Source organism: Girardinichthys multiradiatus, chromosome 1 (assembly GCF_021462225.1).
Source record: "Girardinichthys multiradiatus isolate DD_20200921_A chromosome 1, DD_fGirMul_XY1, whole genome shotgun sequence".
Lineage (NCBI taxonomy): Eukaryota > Metazoa > Chordata > Actinopteri > Cyprinodontiformes > Goodeidae > Girardinichthys > Girardinichthys multiradiatus.
In genome coordinates this window covers 22,491,541-22,508,088 of record NC_061794.1, presented here as the reverse complement: position 1 = coordinate 22,508,088, position 16,548 = coordinate 22,491,541, and the positions used below count along the sequence as shown (strand labels likewise).

Below are 16,548 nucleotides of genomic sequence, written 5' to 3'. Positions count from 1 at the left end.
ACATGCTGCCAAACGTAAAGAAGCAGAAAATCTTCCCGAAACAACTTTTAAATCTACACCTTCCAAGAGCAAGGAGTCAATTGTCAGTCAAAGCAATTTTCATCTTGACTGAGGACTATGGAGAATTAGCCTGAACTGATGTGTAAACCAAGCAAGCTGCTGAGCTTGTGAATCAATGTGTCTATTATATTTTCGGGACAGATCAATAGAGCTGAGGAATGAGCTGTGAATCACAAAAAAAACAGAGAAACACTGAGAGAGAGGAAAAAAGGACACATACTAACTCACCAGCCAATGGTTGGCCTAACTCCATTTTCTGTATGTGTCAAACAAGTCCACACATGACAAATAACCTTTACTTCCTCAGATGGATCTTACTTGTCACAGTTCATGCCATGACACCAGGTCTCAAAATGCTGTTCCCTGTTTTAGCTAAGCATTTCCTAGCACTGAGTTAGTTCTCAGATCAGGAGCAAACAGAAAGAGGTTCACATACAATCATATTCAATAAATTAGAATATTAATAAAAACTTCATTAGTTTCAGTAACTCAGTTCACCAAGTGAAACACATTAACTACAGGTCCTTCTCAAAATATTAGCATATTGTGATAAAGTTCATTATTTTCCATAATGTCATGATGAAAATTTAACATTCATATATTTTAGATTCATTGCACACTAACTGAAATATTTCAGGTCTTTTATTGTCTTAATACGGATGATTTTGGCATACAGCTCATGAAAACCCAAAATTCCTATCTCACAAAATTAGCATATCATTAAAAGGGTCTCTAAACGAGCTATGAACCTAATCATCTGAATAAATGAGTTAACTCTAAACACCTGCAAAAGATTCCTGAGGCCTTTAAAACTCCCAGCCTGGTTCATCACTCAAAACCCCAATCATGGGTAAGACTGCCGACCTGACTGCTGTCCAGAAGGCCACTATTGACACCCTCAAGCAAGAGGGTAAGACTCAGAAAGAAATTTCTGAACGAATAGGCTGTTCCCAGAGTGCTGTATCAAGGCACCTCAGTGGGAAGTCTGTGGGAAGGAAAAAGTGTGGCAGAAAATGCTGCACAATGAGAAGAGGTGACCGGACCCTGAGGAAGATTGTGGAGAAGGGCCGATTCCAGACCTTGGGGGACCTGCGGAAGCAGTGGACTGAGTCTGGAGTAGAAACATCCAGAGCCACCGTGCACAGGCGTGTGCAGGAAATGGGCTACAGGTGCCGCATTCCCCAGGTCAAGCCACTTTTGAACCAGAAACAGCGGCAGAAGCGCCTGACCTGGGCTACAGAGAAGCAGCACTGGACTGTTGCTCACTGGTCCAAAGTACTTTTTACGGATGAAAGCAAATTCTGCATGTCATTCGGAAATCAAGGTGCCAGAGTCTTGAGGAAGACTGGGGAGAAGGAAATGCCAAAACACCAGAAGTCCAGTGTCAAGTACCCACAGTCAGTGATGGTCTGGGGTGCCGTGTCAGCTGCTGGTGTTGGTCCACTGTGTTTTATCAAGGGCAGGGTCAATGCAGCTAGCTATCAGGAGATTTTGGAGCACTTCATGCTTCCATCTGCTGAAAAGCTTTATGGAAATGAAGATTTCATTTTTCAGCATGACCTGGCACCTGCTCACAGTGCCAAAACCAGTAGTAAATGGTTTACTGACCATGGTATCACTGTGCTCAATTGGCCTGCCAACTCTCCTGACCTGAACCCCATACAGAATCTGTGGGATATTGTGAAGAGAACGTTGAGAGACTCAAGACCCAACACTCTGGATGAGCTAAAGGCCGCTATCGAAGCATCCTGGGCCTCCATAAGACCTCAGCAGTGCCACAGGCTGATTGCCTCCATGCCACGCCGCATTGAAGCAGTCATTTCTGCAAAAGGATTCCCGACCAAGTATTGAGTGCATAACTGTACATGATTATTTGAAGGTTGACATTTTTTGTATTAAAAACACTTTTCTTTTATTGGTCGGATGAAATATGCTAATTTTGTGAGACAGGAATTTTGGGTTTTCATGAGCTGTATGCCAAAATCATCCGTATTAAGACAATAAAAGACCTGAAATATTTCAGTTAGTGTGCAATGAATCTAAAATATATGAATGTTAAATTTTCATCATTACATTATGGAAAATAATGAACTTTATCACAATATGCTAATATTTTGAGAAGGACCTGTAGATTAATTACACACGTGATGTTCTCGAGCCTTATTTCTGATAATTATGATGATTATTCTGATTTATTGAATATGACTGTACGTATAGATACAAGCAAGTGCATGTAGATGACTCATAATCTATGACCCCTATCTCTTATTTCCACAAAGCTGCTTTTGGTACACTAACCATGGGTAATATTAAGTCAAGAGAACCAGAGGTGTTGAAGTGACATTAGCCAGGTAAAGCATAGCGAGGTAATCTAATAGGACATGTAAAAGGGCCACTCCTCATGCCTTATTCATTAAAAGGAATGTCATTACTACGCATGGCATGGGCTGGGTAAGGGATGTGCTGCTGGGGTCATTTTCTATGGAGTCACAGAGAGCAGCAGAGAGCTTGGAATCGGCAGGACTCTGCAGCACCAGCAGCAGCCAATTTTAAATATATATGGATATCAGCTGCATGATAGAGAAGACACAGTTCCCGGTTTGAAAGGTTACCAAGCAGAATGTTGCACAGTTAGTATTATCATTTAAAACCGAAATTACTATTAAACTGTATTTGATTACAACCATGAAAAACTCTTGGTATTCGACGACAATACATCTTGGACTTTGTAACAGCAAAAAACAGGTCTTAAAATAAGTTTTTGTCTTCAGTGTTTTCAGAAGGAAAGCCTATCGGCTAATGCTAAGTAAGTTACTTTTATCCAGATTTCTTAGAATGATCTGCTTTATGTGTTTAACTTGTTACCAACATGTCAGATTTTTTGGACTATCAGCATTTGAGCTTGCTAATACGTAGCTGGCAGGACAGCAATTTTAAAAATACAAGACTTAATGCAAAGAAGCAGCCTGAGAAGTTTCTATTTTGTTCAAAGCACCAATACAGTAGATGATCTGAGACGCTTTCCTATAAACCTTCAGCGATATGAGCCTTGAATATATATTCTGCACTTTGAACTTCAAATAACATATTAGTGTGTTTGGTCTGCCTGTGATATAAGATAATAAAAGACAGTATCAACTTGTTATTGAGGACAAAATCAATTTTCCTTACCTTTTACTTCCACAGAGCTTACCCACATTTCCTGCACACATGGCCTTTGTAGCAAAATTGATATATGCTTACTTCAACATATTTGCATTTTTTGTAGAGTAAAAAAAAAAAGGAAAACAAATAGAAAGGGTGATTGTTATTCATTTATTTTTTATACTTTCAAGATTTTTTGATTTTCTGGCTCTAAAACATGATGGTGTGTGGCCTTTCACACAGATACATGGAGAATACATTTTGTGTGCAATGGTAAGAAAGTCAAAGTGACTGAGTAAAATGCTTACAAATATTGCTACAATCACCACCACTAAAATTACAACTAGTCCTGCTGTTAGTACTACTAATAATAATGATGCTTTAGCATTACTCTTTAATGCTAAAGCATTAGGTAATACGTTTAGCATATTTTTAATACAGTTGTAAAAACCAGGATCAGATTGATAGCCGATGAATTTGAACAGAATCATGATACAACATTTTCCTATTCTAACATCCCTGCTCAATGGCTGATGATTCATGTGGGCATTTTTTGATATGGAAAGTCTCATGTAGCTGAATCCCCAATATTTTGTGAGAGTTTTACTGATTCAATAATCTGCACCACCAGTGCAACATCTCACAAGGGTGAAGCTGCAAGCTAATTGAGGGGAAAAGCCTTCATATAATATACAAATAATGAGCTTTAAAGAGAAAAGCATAAACCTAGACTATATGGGATCAGGGTTAACTTGAAATAAATGATGCTATCGTGTTTTTATTTCCAGGAAATAGAGCCTCAAGGCATTTACCTGAGGGCCAAGGCACTAAGAAGCTATGAAAAAATAGAAACCTCCTGCAGTGAGAAGCAGAGAGCACTGCACTGCTGCAGGAAAACAGCCAAGACGCTAATGCCTAAAACATGAAGTATTATTAATGGAGACACCATTATCTGCACGGTGTCCAAATATCATCATTTGAGAGCAGGGAATCGAACCACTGATAAAGACCTTTGTTATAGAACATACATCATTGGGAAAAAAGTGATGCTCAAAGCCTTACTAAGTGATGGATGATCTCACTCTCATTGTAATCTATAAAAGACAAATTCAGTTGGCCAAGATTTTTCTGTTTTTTAGTGCACTGCAGAATGGTACCAGTAGAACATTGCATCATGGGTAAAGAAAGGCAGGTAGTTGGAGTTTATAGACATTTTGATCCATTGAGGGGAATTTTGTACTGTTACTCAAATAACAGTTAAGCTTGATTTAAGCACCTAATTCTGTGACATCAACATAAGTCATTCAAATACGATTCTTAGTTAATGCTAGTACATCAGTCCAAAATACATTTTATCAGGTTAGTTTGGATGATGTAACACTTCCTAATCTTCCATACTCTATGTGAAGACTTCTGAGACGTCTATCCTTCCAAGAATTGTGAAAGGAAATATAAAGAAACCTCTTAAGACCATTGAAAACATTCCCACCACTCTTTTTTAATTAAATATATTTTTTAAATAATAATAAATAAACCCCTTTATAACTTTTATAAAAAGTATGTCATATGAATCTACTTCCTTTTATTTAATATTATTTTCAGGAACAGCTACTTTTGGAGTCTGTTCATCCTGATACCTTTAAAGCTTCCTGCTGGGGTGTTAAAAGGAGTAAGAGTGGATGATGAATTATGTTTGCCCAAAGGGGGTCTTTCTGTTCTGAGGAGTCCTTTACACTGATGATTCTTGTGGGAAAAAGGAGGAGGAGGAGGGATGCTGAGGAGAGGAGAGGAGAGGAGAGGAGAGGAGAGGAGAGGAGAGGAGAGGAGAGGAGAGGAGAGGAGAGGAGAGGAGAGGATGTGCACACCGACTGACCCTGGAGGTTGCGTTCCCCTTTAAAAGTCCCATCCCTCTCAGATACGCAGAGCTCATGCAGGATCTGCTGCGGCAGTGGGGGAACACTGCTGAGCTGTGCAGTTTGTGCTGCCAGTGAGCGTGCAAAGAAGAGGAGGAGGAACAAGCGTGCACCGGAGAAAGGAGGAGGAGTAAAGGGAGAGAGAGTGCAAACAATGTCATTCTGTTCAGGAGGCAGTGCTGCAGTCAACTTTGCCGCGCCATGAAAGCACATCACCAGTGACCAAGAGGCTCAGAGAGAGTGAAGAGAAGTTTTCATCCTCTCCTCCTCCAGTGTGATGCAGTGCCAGACTCTTCTGTAGGTAAATATTTCATCCTCCTCTAGTCCGCTTTACCTTGCATGTTCATCTCCTTAGGTATTTTCCTGTTTGAAAAGCGTAGCATATTCCTTGAATAAGCCTTAGATGAGTTGATATATGCATGTTGGTGTGCATGCCTGCAGTGCTAAAGCTCCAGGCTGCTTCTGTCTCATCACTTGCAGGCAGCAGCCAGCCAGACAGAGCCACTCAGCTAGCAGTCAGGCTCCACTGCTCCATCATCCATGTTTAACACATAGTACAGGGTGGAAATAGCACCCGGTTTGTCAGATAGCAGCTGTTCGACGGGACTCCATTTCTCACAAGGGCACTGAAAACTTACCGGGATGCAAAGAGTTCGCTCCTCTAGTGGAGACTTCTATCTTTGCTGACTCTGCTGGTTCCATCTTTCCATTTTGTCACCTGCTAGCTTTGTGTTTACATTTAACACAATGAATTTATTGTGATTAAAATACTTGGAATTTGTAAGGAAGATCTGCAACAATGACTGAGTCTAGGTAGTGAGTAGGAAGATGAAAATGAGGCCACAGTGGCCTGTGTGGGACAGGGAAGCTGTGGTGCAGTTATGAAGTTGTGCAAATATGACTCCTCTGATGTCCTATATGAGAATGTTAGATTCTTTACGAAGACTTTATCATGCTCACACTGACAAAGAACAAGTATACAGTTTCCAGTTATAGAAGGAAATGTTAAGATTACTCTTAGCAGAAATACTCCTACACTCTATCATTTTGCTGCAGCAGTTTCTCAGAAATTTTAAAAGTCAGTCTTTTTTCTCTTTCTTCACTAAACTTTGAGAGGCTGTAAAACAAGGTAAAACAAGCTTTACGAAGCGATGCATGTTTAAAATGTGAGTCAGTATTAAAATGCAAGCTTTGAGAGAAGCCGGGTCAGTTTACTATATGCTTGGGTGAGTGAGTTCACTTTAGGTAATTGTACTAAGACAACACGGATTTTAGATTGCTCTCTGTAGAACTTACAGCAGACAGTACTAAAGTGCTGCGCTATGTTCTGAGCCTCACATCAGCCAGGAACATCTGCAGTTCTCCTGCACACCGGCTCACTGGGATGAATGCTGCACTGCCAGCACAGGAAACTGCCGCACTCACCTGATGTTTCCTGCACCTCCATTCTTGCCCTGCCCCCCTCCCCTACCTCCCAACCAGTCTCCTCTCCTTCCATCCTCCTCTTTTTCTCTTAGTCTCCAGTTTCTCCTACTGTAGTCATGTTCACTGGTACAGTTGGCCGACAAAGTGTCTCACTGCATGTTTTGCACCTCAGTGATCCCCCCCCCCCTCAGAAAAAGTATGCAGCACATGCTTTCACCATCCTCCTTGAGCAATTTTCCTGAGAGAGAACAGAGAGAAGAGAGCAAGAGCCAGTGAGGAGGCAGCAGAACACCGATCCTGCAGTGTCCTGCAGCAGCTATACTCCTGCAGTGCTGGCCCACAGCAGAGCGCACGCACGCACGCACACCCACACACATGCACTAACACACACACACACACACACACAGAAATATGGAGATGCAACACAGCACCATCATTCACTAGTCAGAGATTCCTTCGCTCACGTGACACAGCGGTGGTCAAATTGAAGCAGCACAGGCCGTCTTGCATAGTGCTGGATGAAACCGAGTTTAGAGACAGAACAGAAGGAAACAGATGAATTGCCCCCCCACACAAACACACACACACACACACACACACACACACACCCTCCCTCCTCACCCCCGATGGTGCATTGTCCCATTCCAGCACTCCTGTTCCGATGATGTAATCAATGCAGCAAGCTTTGAACTTGCTGGGCTAGGGGTTCCTCTGCACCCCCCCTGCCATCCTCCACCCCCTTACCAGGAACTCTGACTGACAGAAATAAAAGTGAGGCCTCACTGCAGTCCCAGGTAAGACAGGCAATAAAATTCAGGTTTTATGCGTAGATTTGACTTTCATACAACAGAAAATAATTTCCTGAGTGGCCTCGCTCAGTGGATGTCCATATGTTACTCTTGTGTAAATAGGTTAAAAAAGTTAATTCTTGCATAAATTGACAGTTGGCACTTTCACAAAAATCTACCCTGGGAGTGCAGTGCTACATTATGGTTGTCAATAAATTAACACCACCAAATCCATGCAATGTTTTTCTTTTCTGCTATTTTCACAGATTTCATCTCCAGTCGCCGGCAGCGGGACAAAGATGAAGCTAAAGGCACAGCTCAAAGCACTTTGAGTTGCCTCTGGGTGCAGCATCGTAGTGACTTTGCTCTCTCATTGATAAGGTCATCGGCCTGTTGATGGGCTGCAGCAGAGAGTGACGCCGCAGATGTATAGTACACTACTTTAAGAGACGCTCAGGCAGCCAAACTCAGACCATATTGTAGCAGGTGAGTTTTGCTGAGCTGGCTTCTGCTACTGAAGCCAGAATCTGCCTAGTGATCAACTTCCACTAACAGCAGTGATGAACTGGCATCACCCCTCCTCTAGTAGATTTTAAAAAAAACCCAGCTACTCAACATAATTAGCACTCGTGGATACTGATGACCTGGCACATTTAGCGCAGTTCAACGTATGAGTGGCTAAAAAGCACACAATGCACATTTGCACACAAATTTATCTCTTTGATCCATCGGACGGAAGATTTCTTCATCGCTACATTAATGAATTGCTTTAAAATTCAGATCCAACAAATGTTGCTGCTCAAAGTAAGCATTCATATTTCACATGGATTTCAAGTCTTTGCTGATGCATTCCCTTGGATTTCAGTTTTATAATTTATACTGATGGGCTTCATCTGTAAGTGATGTGACCCATTGAGCGATACTGTATAATGTGATCTCATGAATCAGCAGCTTTCATTAGTGAGCTGTGCTGGTGCCCAGTTACAGCTTCTGGTAACTGCCGCAGACAGAACTGAAGGTACATTTATGATCTTTTAACTTTTGCATTTTCAATGTTATGCATTCAGCTTCAAACAATAAAGAGTGAGAGTTTGGTGCACTGGCAGAAATTACTTTTTCATGGGATAATAACCTTGAGTAAATAACAACAGTTTGATGGTGCTTACATAAAAATTGTAAACAAAAATGTGTAACAGGACCTACCTGCGTTTATTAAATAACAGATAAGCAACAATTATTTCTACTCTTGTAGTAATAAAACTCTTATTGTAATAAAAATATTGATTAATATAGTTATAACAATGTTATTAATGACATTTATAGCTTTTATCAAAACATTTTTTGGCCCTAGTGGCTTTATTGACAGTTATCAGAAAGGAAATGGGAAGAGAGAGAAGGGGGGAAAGACATGCAGCAAAGGTCTCAAGGTCGTGAATTGAAGCCAAGACGACTGCCTCGAGGACTGTAGCCTCTGTATTTGGGGCACCCGCTCTAACTCCCCATCTATGTGCATAAACGAACATAGATTTATGCTCTTTATGTTGTAACAAGCAAGTATGGCAAGGTCATATTAGCTGGCAGGATGTATGTAAGTTAAATTTAATACTTCAATTTAATACCTCTCCGAGTAAAACAAACAAAAAAGCAAAAGTTAATATAACAATGTATTTATCTATGGTTAAGCAAAAAAAAAATTCACACCCTGGGTATTTTTTAGGACTTTTTAAAATAAATAACACTCTTTTTATGATCCGGCAGAGACCCTGGCTGGTTCAGCAGTCAGCCTATCTGCTTGAGGGTTCATGTCTTTTGAGACTGGAAATATTTTCAGACAGATTAATTTCTTTCTTGTAAGCAAGGGAAAAGAGTAGCAGCCTTTTTTCAGCTAGCTGACTAGCAGTGATCAGCAGCAAGTGGGGGAAGGGGAGCGCAGTGTCACTCTATGCTCCACATTACCATCCTTCAGCATCTCATTAAAAAGTCTTCAAACCACACAACCAGGATGCTGGTAAATGTTCCTTTTCCTTCTATAACATAAATATAATAAGACAAGTCGGCCCAGTTTATTAAAACTCTGCTCTGACATATTTATGCTCAGCTGTCTGTATGCTGTGTCATGTCGTCAGCTTGAGCAGATTCCCCATCATGTGTTAAAGTGTTGTAAAGTGAAAGCTATGCTAACTCTGTGAAGGAGGCTGAGTCATGCTGGGTCCTTTCTGGGCTTCCCCCTTTCTGATCCTCCGCTCCTCCCCCTCTATGGTCTAGGCTCATGCACCGGGTTCGACCGCTGGTGGCATGTTGGAACATGTCTTGACTTGTGCTGTCTGGGTGAAGCAGACACACAGAAAGAGAACCCACAGAGAGAAAGAGAAGAAGCTGGTGGTCAACTGGTACCTCGTATGAAGTGACCCTGCGGCGTCCTGCACATTTGGGTGGATGGAGGAGCTCTGCCGCTGCCTTGCTCCCTGGTGAGTGTGAATAATCGCCTCTGACTTTAATGTTAGAACTTATTTTAATCACTTGGCTTGCTGTTACTGCACAGAGAGGCAGTTAATTGTGGAGTATTTTAGATTTTATAGCACAGGGAAGTCAAAATGCCGACTCGAGGCCCTCAGATAAGCTACATCAGTGCCTCAAGTTGGCCTAAATTTAAATATAGAAGATTAAGATTAAAAATGACAGCTTTCGGTGTTGTGAAAGTGTCTTGGTTACTAGGGAAGAGGTTGCTGAATGCAGAGGACAGCTATACAGATTACAAAGTGGCCTGCTGAAGTCTGACGTGGAGAGAAAATCTGGTATTTGCAGCATCTCCTCTACAAAGCCAGGACCAATAAGGGGAAGAGTTCCTACACAAACTGTATAGTTTTTACTTAGATGTGACAGTACATTAAAAGTGCTCTCACTCTCAAAAGAGAAGTGTCGTCAGCGCTTCTGCAAGATTACAGTACAGTGTACACAGAGACGCAGATAAAACTGGGCAGGCGTTCCACGTTGTCACTCGCAATCACGCTATTGACAAACTCAACAGTAAAATCACATAGAAGCCTGTGGAAACACGAATACACCAACCCCTCAGTGACTCAGGGGATGACTGTTCAGTGTCCGGTGCACTACGACCCGTGAGTTTTACATGAGCCTACCCAGATGTCTGCTTTCTGGTAACTCATTGTGGTGGTCACCATGTGCAGACAAATGAACTATTAACCTGCTCCTGTCTGGAGAAGTAGAAGGAATTTATTCACACCTAGACATGGACTGGTTACCAGTTTTAAAGGCATACCAAGATTTATCTTTAATTTTCCATCATTCTGCCCCTGCAGTTATAAGTTCTCTTTTTGTGATGTTAGAGGAAGTGTCTGACTGTTTTAAGCCTAGAGTAACACACAACTACCCCTCCTTCACCTACTGCTGCAGAATGCTGGTCAGCTGGCTGAAAAAAGCTCCTACACTTTTTCCTAGCTTATAAAAAGAGAAAAAGTCAGGTGTTTGGTAATATTTCCAGTCACAAAAAAGACTGCATCACTCATAATATGGTAACTCTGTTTTAAAACTACATTAGACAAGCGAAGAGTGGCGTGTCGTCTAAGCGACTGACTCCAGGCTCGTGACAAATTAAACATGTTGCTGTACAAAGAGCAGAATGGCAACAAAAGGATAATATTCTTTGTAATAAGCACTCAAGAGTTACTGCTACGATTAGGGGGTGTTTATTAAAAATTGTTGTTTCAGTCTAGATTTCAAACGCAAAATAACAAAAACAAATATATATGTCAACATGTTAGATTATGTAGCAGCAGTCATAATTATTGTGCATTTTGTTTTGAATTAAAGCAATTAGTTAATGATATAAATTTTTGTTTTCAGTTTTTCATTATTACTGTAATACTGGGAAAACATTGTATTTTAACATGAGATGTCCTATAGGCCCATAATTACTCATGACCAAAATGTTTTCTTACTTCTGATTATGCTAAATTAAAAGGCCACCAGCCTGTTATTAATACATTAAAAGCTTCAACACACACAAATCTCCCTATACAATAAATACTAACAGCATTGTTAGCCATAAGATGATTATGTGAGCCAAGTGGGACCAAGCCAGTGAAGCATGACTGTTGGAGCATTGTAAGTTGACACGGGAACAACCAGGAAATGTAGAGCGAAGAGAAACGAGGGGCGCCAGAGATGAGGAATGAAATTCTCGGGGCTGCTGATAGGTGGATGTTGGTTTTATAGATGACACATTTTGAGCCCTGACAGCAGTGGGATCCATTGGAGTCAGGTGTAGGTGAGCCTTGGTTTGGGTTAGAGTGTGAGTGTGTCAGTTTGTTTCTGTGCAGACATTTTTTTTTTTTGCTCCTGAAAGGAATTATTGCCTGTAGGTTGGATATGTCACATAACTGTAGACTTATTCAAGAGTGCTGCTGAAGCAGCAGAGGCCCTGTGGTTACCTGAACCGAAGTTCACCCGAGCCAAGCACATTGTTATAATATACTAATATACTGAATACTGGTTATTTTAAACATTTACAAAACTTTTTAAAATGAGAGGATTTTTTATGATAGAATTAAAACAAGTTGCGATAGAAAAACACAGAAGATCAGGGAAAAAGAGCTAAACATTCTGATGAATGATTGAGTCGATCCGTCTCCTTGCTATGCGTTCATAAAGACACACAAACAAAACTGTGTGCATTTTCAGACAAAAAATGGCAAGATTCCATATTATGATACTAGCAAGTAAGAAAAAGGAAAAATCAGGTAAACTAACTTCGAGCTGTGGCCAAATCCTAAGGCAAAGCTTATAAAATCATACTAACTCAGTATAAATACTGTTTTTAACATCTCATTAGAGGCCATTCTAATTAAAGAACTTCAAATAAAATAATATAAATAAATAAAAATTATTTTATGATTAATTATTAAAAGATTATGGTTAATTAATGATTTACAATTTGCGCTATTACAAGAGATTTTATCAAACAATAAAGAAGAGGTTCCACAAAATATCTGGCGCCATTTCTAGAAGATGACATAATAAAAACAATATCACTCTTTCATAATCTGCTACATATAATGATGATACTTATTATTATTATAATTAAAATCTTATTTTGAGGAAAAACTGTTGTACATTTATGGAAGTAAATCCCAGAGAAAATTGTCCACAATCAGTTTATGTCAAATTTCAGGATAAAGCACCAAATGTATGCTTTTTGTTTCTGACTGGAAGTAATATTAATGCTTTGGAGGGACCAAGTCCTGACTTAAATCTGATAGAGAATCTTTGGAGGGAGCAAAAGATTAGGGTGATGGCAAGGAGGCCTTTCAAACTCAAAGACTTGGATGTTGTCACCAAAGATAAATCAGAATGAAAACTTGCACAAAGGTGTTATCAATTCTAAAAAGGGTTTAAATAAAGATTTATCCATTGATTATTGATAGGAGTATAAATAATGTTTGACATTTAATTTTTCCATGAAATGTAAAGAAAAACAAACAATTGTTTTCAAAATTGGTACTCCTTTTACGATGCTTTTTGCTTATTTTTATTTGCTTTTGAGAGATGTCTGTCTCATGTCCTATTAGAAACAAAGTACTGGTTGAATGAAAATAATTTTAAATCTAAATCTGGCAGGGGTGTAAATACATTTTAGGCTAAATGTACATCATAGATCAATAAAATAAAATAGAAAACAGTTCTATATGTTGCATCACAGTAAACTTATTTTGAACTAAATTTAAATCTACTAAATACCATGTAGAGTGCATACTAATTTGTTGGTTGTTTATTCAGGATATCCATCTTAAACTTTGTGAGTTGGTAATCTTAGCACCTCACCTTAAATCCATTTGTCAATATTTATTAATTTTTTTTAAATTCCACCTTCTTTACCTTGAATATTTTCTGGATTAATAAATTCTCCAAGACCATAAACTATATTTTGTTGTGTTGTGGATAAAACAAGACATCTGATGGGGTTGTCTTTTAAAAACACAATCTTCACAACCGTCTTTCTTTATGAGTGGAGGCTCTGTGCCGTTCCCGCTGCAGCCGGCTGTCTGAAGCAGTGCGGCAGCCTTTCATTCATGTAGTGAGCAGTGCTGCGTATTCATTGACATTCCTCAGCCCTGTATTAGGGATTACATCAAGGCCTGAGCAGGAAGGAATTCCTGTCGTCATGTGCTCAGCGGAGGCGGCGTCTGGCCTCCAGACAAAGACACAAAGGGACACGGATGCAGCTGTTTGGCATCAGAAAACAGGTCAAGAAGAGCCGCTGTGCCTCTCTGTGGACATGAGAAGAATTCTTCTGACAAAAAAAAAATACTTCAGCAAATATGTCGCGTGTGAATGTAGCAGCCCGCTCTCATCAAAACGTTAACATTTTTTTATATCAGATAAGGTCCAGCGGCTAAAACCACAAATCAAGCTCTGGATTTCCCAGTTATACAACCGAAACTGTTTCATAAAATTTAGAGACGTACAGTGGATGGATGGCAAATAACCCTTCTGCAGGATCCAAATGTAAGAACTGAAAAGTCCCTCTTCTCCTTCGTTTGTCAGCAGCTGCAACGCCGGTCTCCAGTATCCCCATTGTCCTGTCCGAGAAGCAGATCTCGCACGGAGACATCAGCGGTCAGTCGGCCTAAAATAGCTCTGCAGCGAGCGGACGCAACCGATACCAAGGGGGATGGGGTTGTTTCAGATGTTGTTCCCCAGTTACGTCAAACACACAACGGGTTATAGAGTACTCCAGTGAACAGATAGACACACAAGTAGGTGAGAACGAAATCAGAGGTTTTGTTGCAAAATCATGAGTCATGACAGATCTATTCTTAGTTCGGGGGTGTTTGTGTTTGCCCAAGTTATGCAAACCTCAAGTGATGCTGCAGAAAAAGGCTGCAGGATATGAAGAATCTGTTCAGAAACAAGCAGGATGTACAGACTTTCTTATGCACTTTTATTTTTTAGGTACTACCAAAATACATTCAAATTAAGTGTGATTTCTAAAACAATTCTTACTCAATCATTTTCTTTTCCACATCTTTTATTCTGTAGGTCTTTGTGAGACATCCTACCACCGAAAAGCTGGGAAAGTGAGGTACAAACGTCAGCAGCGCCACACTCAAGAGGTCAAACTGTGCAGCTAAAACCAGCCAATTTCCTGCTGAGAGAAAGTAGGTGGACAGACGGGTGGACGGACAGTAGGCCGCGGCTGCTGTGGGTGTTTCTCTGGCAGTGTCTTAGCTGGTTGTTGTGAGGAGTGAGAACGAAGCAATCAGCAAGTATACTGCCGCAGAAATTCTTCGCAATAAGAAGCCCTGGGATCAATAATCATCACGAGATGCAAAGAGGAACCCAGATTTTCACGGCAGACAGCGCCAAAACGAACCCGGCTGCGGCTGTAAATTTGAAATGAAAAGCGGATTAAGTGAAGACAGATCGACAGAGCATGGCCTTTCTGTTACCGACATTTACATTTGGATCAAGGCATCAAACCTCTTAACTCTGTAGTTCCATGATCGTCTGCTGCCATCTTGTGACTGGAAGCAACCTCTCTGCATGCTTTTGTTCATCCAAGTCCACACCAACTCACGTTAATCTTTTTTAGTTTCTATTGTCAAAAAGTATGTGCATGGCTTAATAGGACTAGATTCCTTTTTTCAGTTGCAAGTGCATCTCGGTCAATTTTATTAATGTATTGGCTGCTGCCAAATCATTTCATTATATTTTAATTGTAAAAAGGTGTAAATAAATGTTTCATAATAACACATGTATTTGTTGTGTTGTGTGTGAACCACTTTGCCGTGTGTAAAAGCACCAAGGCCCCTGAAAAGTTGATGTTGCTAGGATAACAAGCAGACTTAATGAGTGCAGATGAACCATGTGCACATCAATTCAAAGACTCACTCAGTCATTACAGCTGAATCTATCTTATTCCTCTGATGTTTTGTTTTTGCATAAAGAATCAGACAAATGTTAATGAAAAACACGTCATTCCTGCTCATGCGATTCTGACTCCAATGCAGATGTTGTGGTTGCTGCAGTCTCCAAAAAAAAAAAGCCACCGGATGTTTCGCTGCACTGCTGCAACTCAGGGGGGGTTGGTTGGTGGGGTAGGGGGGTTGCAGCTTTCCTGAGCTGCTGCGATGCAGAAGCAGTAAACTCCGGCTCACGCACAAGGTCACTGCTTCTCTGGCTTTCAGCCTTCCTACACTACACTAGCTCTATGAAAACCCTCAACAACAAGGCCAAGAAATAATTAACAGCTGCTGGACACAAAGAACAGCAGACGTCTCATTAATCAAAGTGGTTACAAGTCATCAGGTTATCATAGCGGCCCTGCAAGCTGCTGGATAAATTTTACTTTAGGCCCAACGATGTCTATCGATGGCACATTTTTAATTCAGTTTATGTTATTGTTTTATTCACAAGTACTTTTGATTTACTGGTGAAATTCTTCAGTTGCAGATCGGTTAACAGTTTAAATTGACTATCAGGTCAGCCAATTGTTAATTTCGTATTAGATGTTGACTGCAGCACTAAATAAATGTAAAAAAAAAGTAAAATTAAGATTTAATAAAGAAACTTCGATGTGTGTATTGCTTAGTATATATCAGTAACACCAAAATAAAGGGTGCCATTGTAGAATTATCAACCCTACTTTTTACAGTTTACGTTACTGGATCAAAAGGTTTTATTAATCTCCAATGAGAAAATTTATTTTCTGCTAATTCAAAGAACAACAAACCATATCTGAAAAGGCTACATTTAGAGGACAAAATGTTGCTTTAGACACAAATAACTCTGGATGAACATACAGTGGGGAAAATACATATTGAACACATCAATGTTTTTCTCAGTAAATATAAATCTAATGGGCCTTTTGACATGAAACACCAGATCTAGTAAACAGCTCAAGTACTCCACACATGCAAAGAAATAAAAAGTAAATTGTCTATAAAATATATGTTAAATCATAGTTATATGTAATAAAGTAGAATGACACTGAGACCAAGTTCTAAACATGTCTGCCAAAATGTATTGGGTAATATTCTTTGGGTAATGACGCCTTGATGTATGCATTGTTCAGGTGTGATTTTGATGTCTTTGGATCTTGAAGGTTCTGGTGCTTTTTCTATGCATTCTAGTCTTCCATTGACTTTCTATTGGATTTCAGTCAGGTGATTGACGGGGCCATTCTGGGGAGCTTTATT

General features: G+C 40.1%; 1 long non-coding RNA gene across 1 annotated transcript; it reads left to right on the top strand.

The window, feature by feature from the left end:
- Window positions 1-5,166: 5,166 nt before the first annotated feature.
- On the top strand, window positions 5,167-15,102 carry LOC124873391. The gene is made up of 4 exons (XR_007039512.1): window positions 5,167-5,418; window positions 7,597-7,816; window positions 9,596-9,798; window positions 14,390-15,102. It is a non-coding gene; the product is annotated as an uncharacterized LOC124873391 (long non-coding RNA).
- Window positions 15,103-16,548: the final 1,446 nt, after the last annotated feature.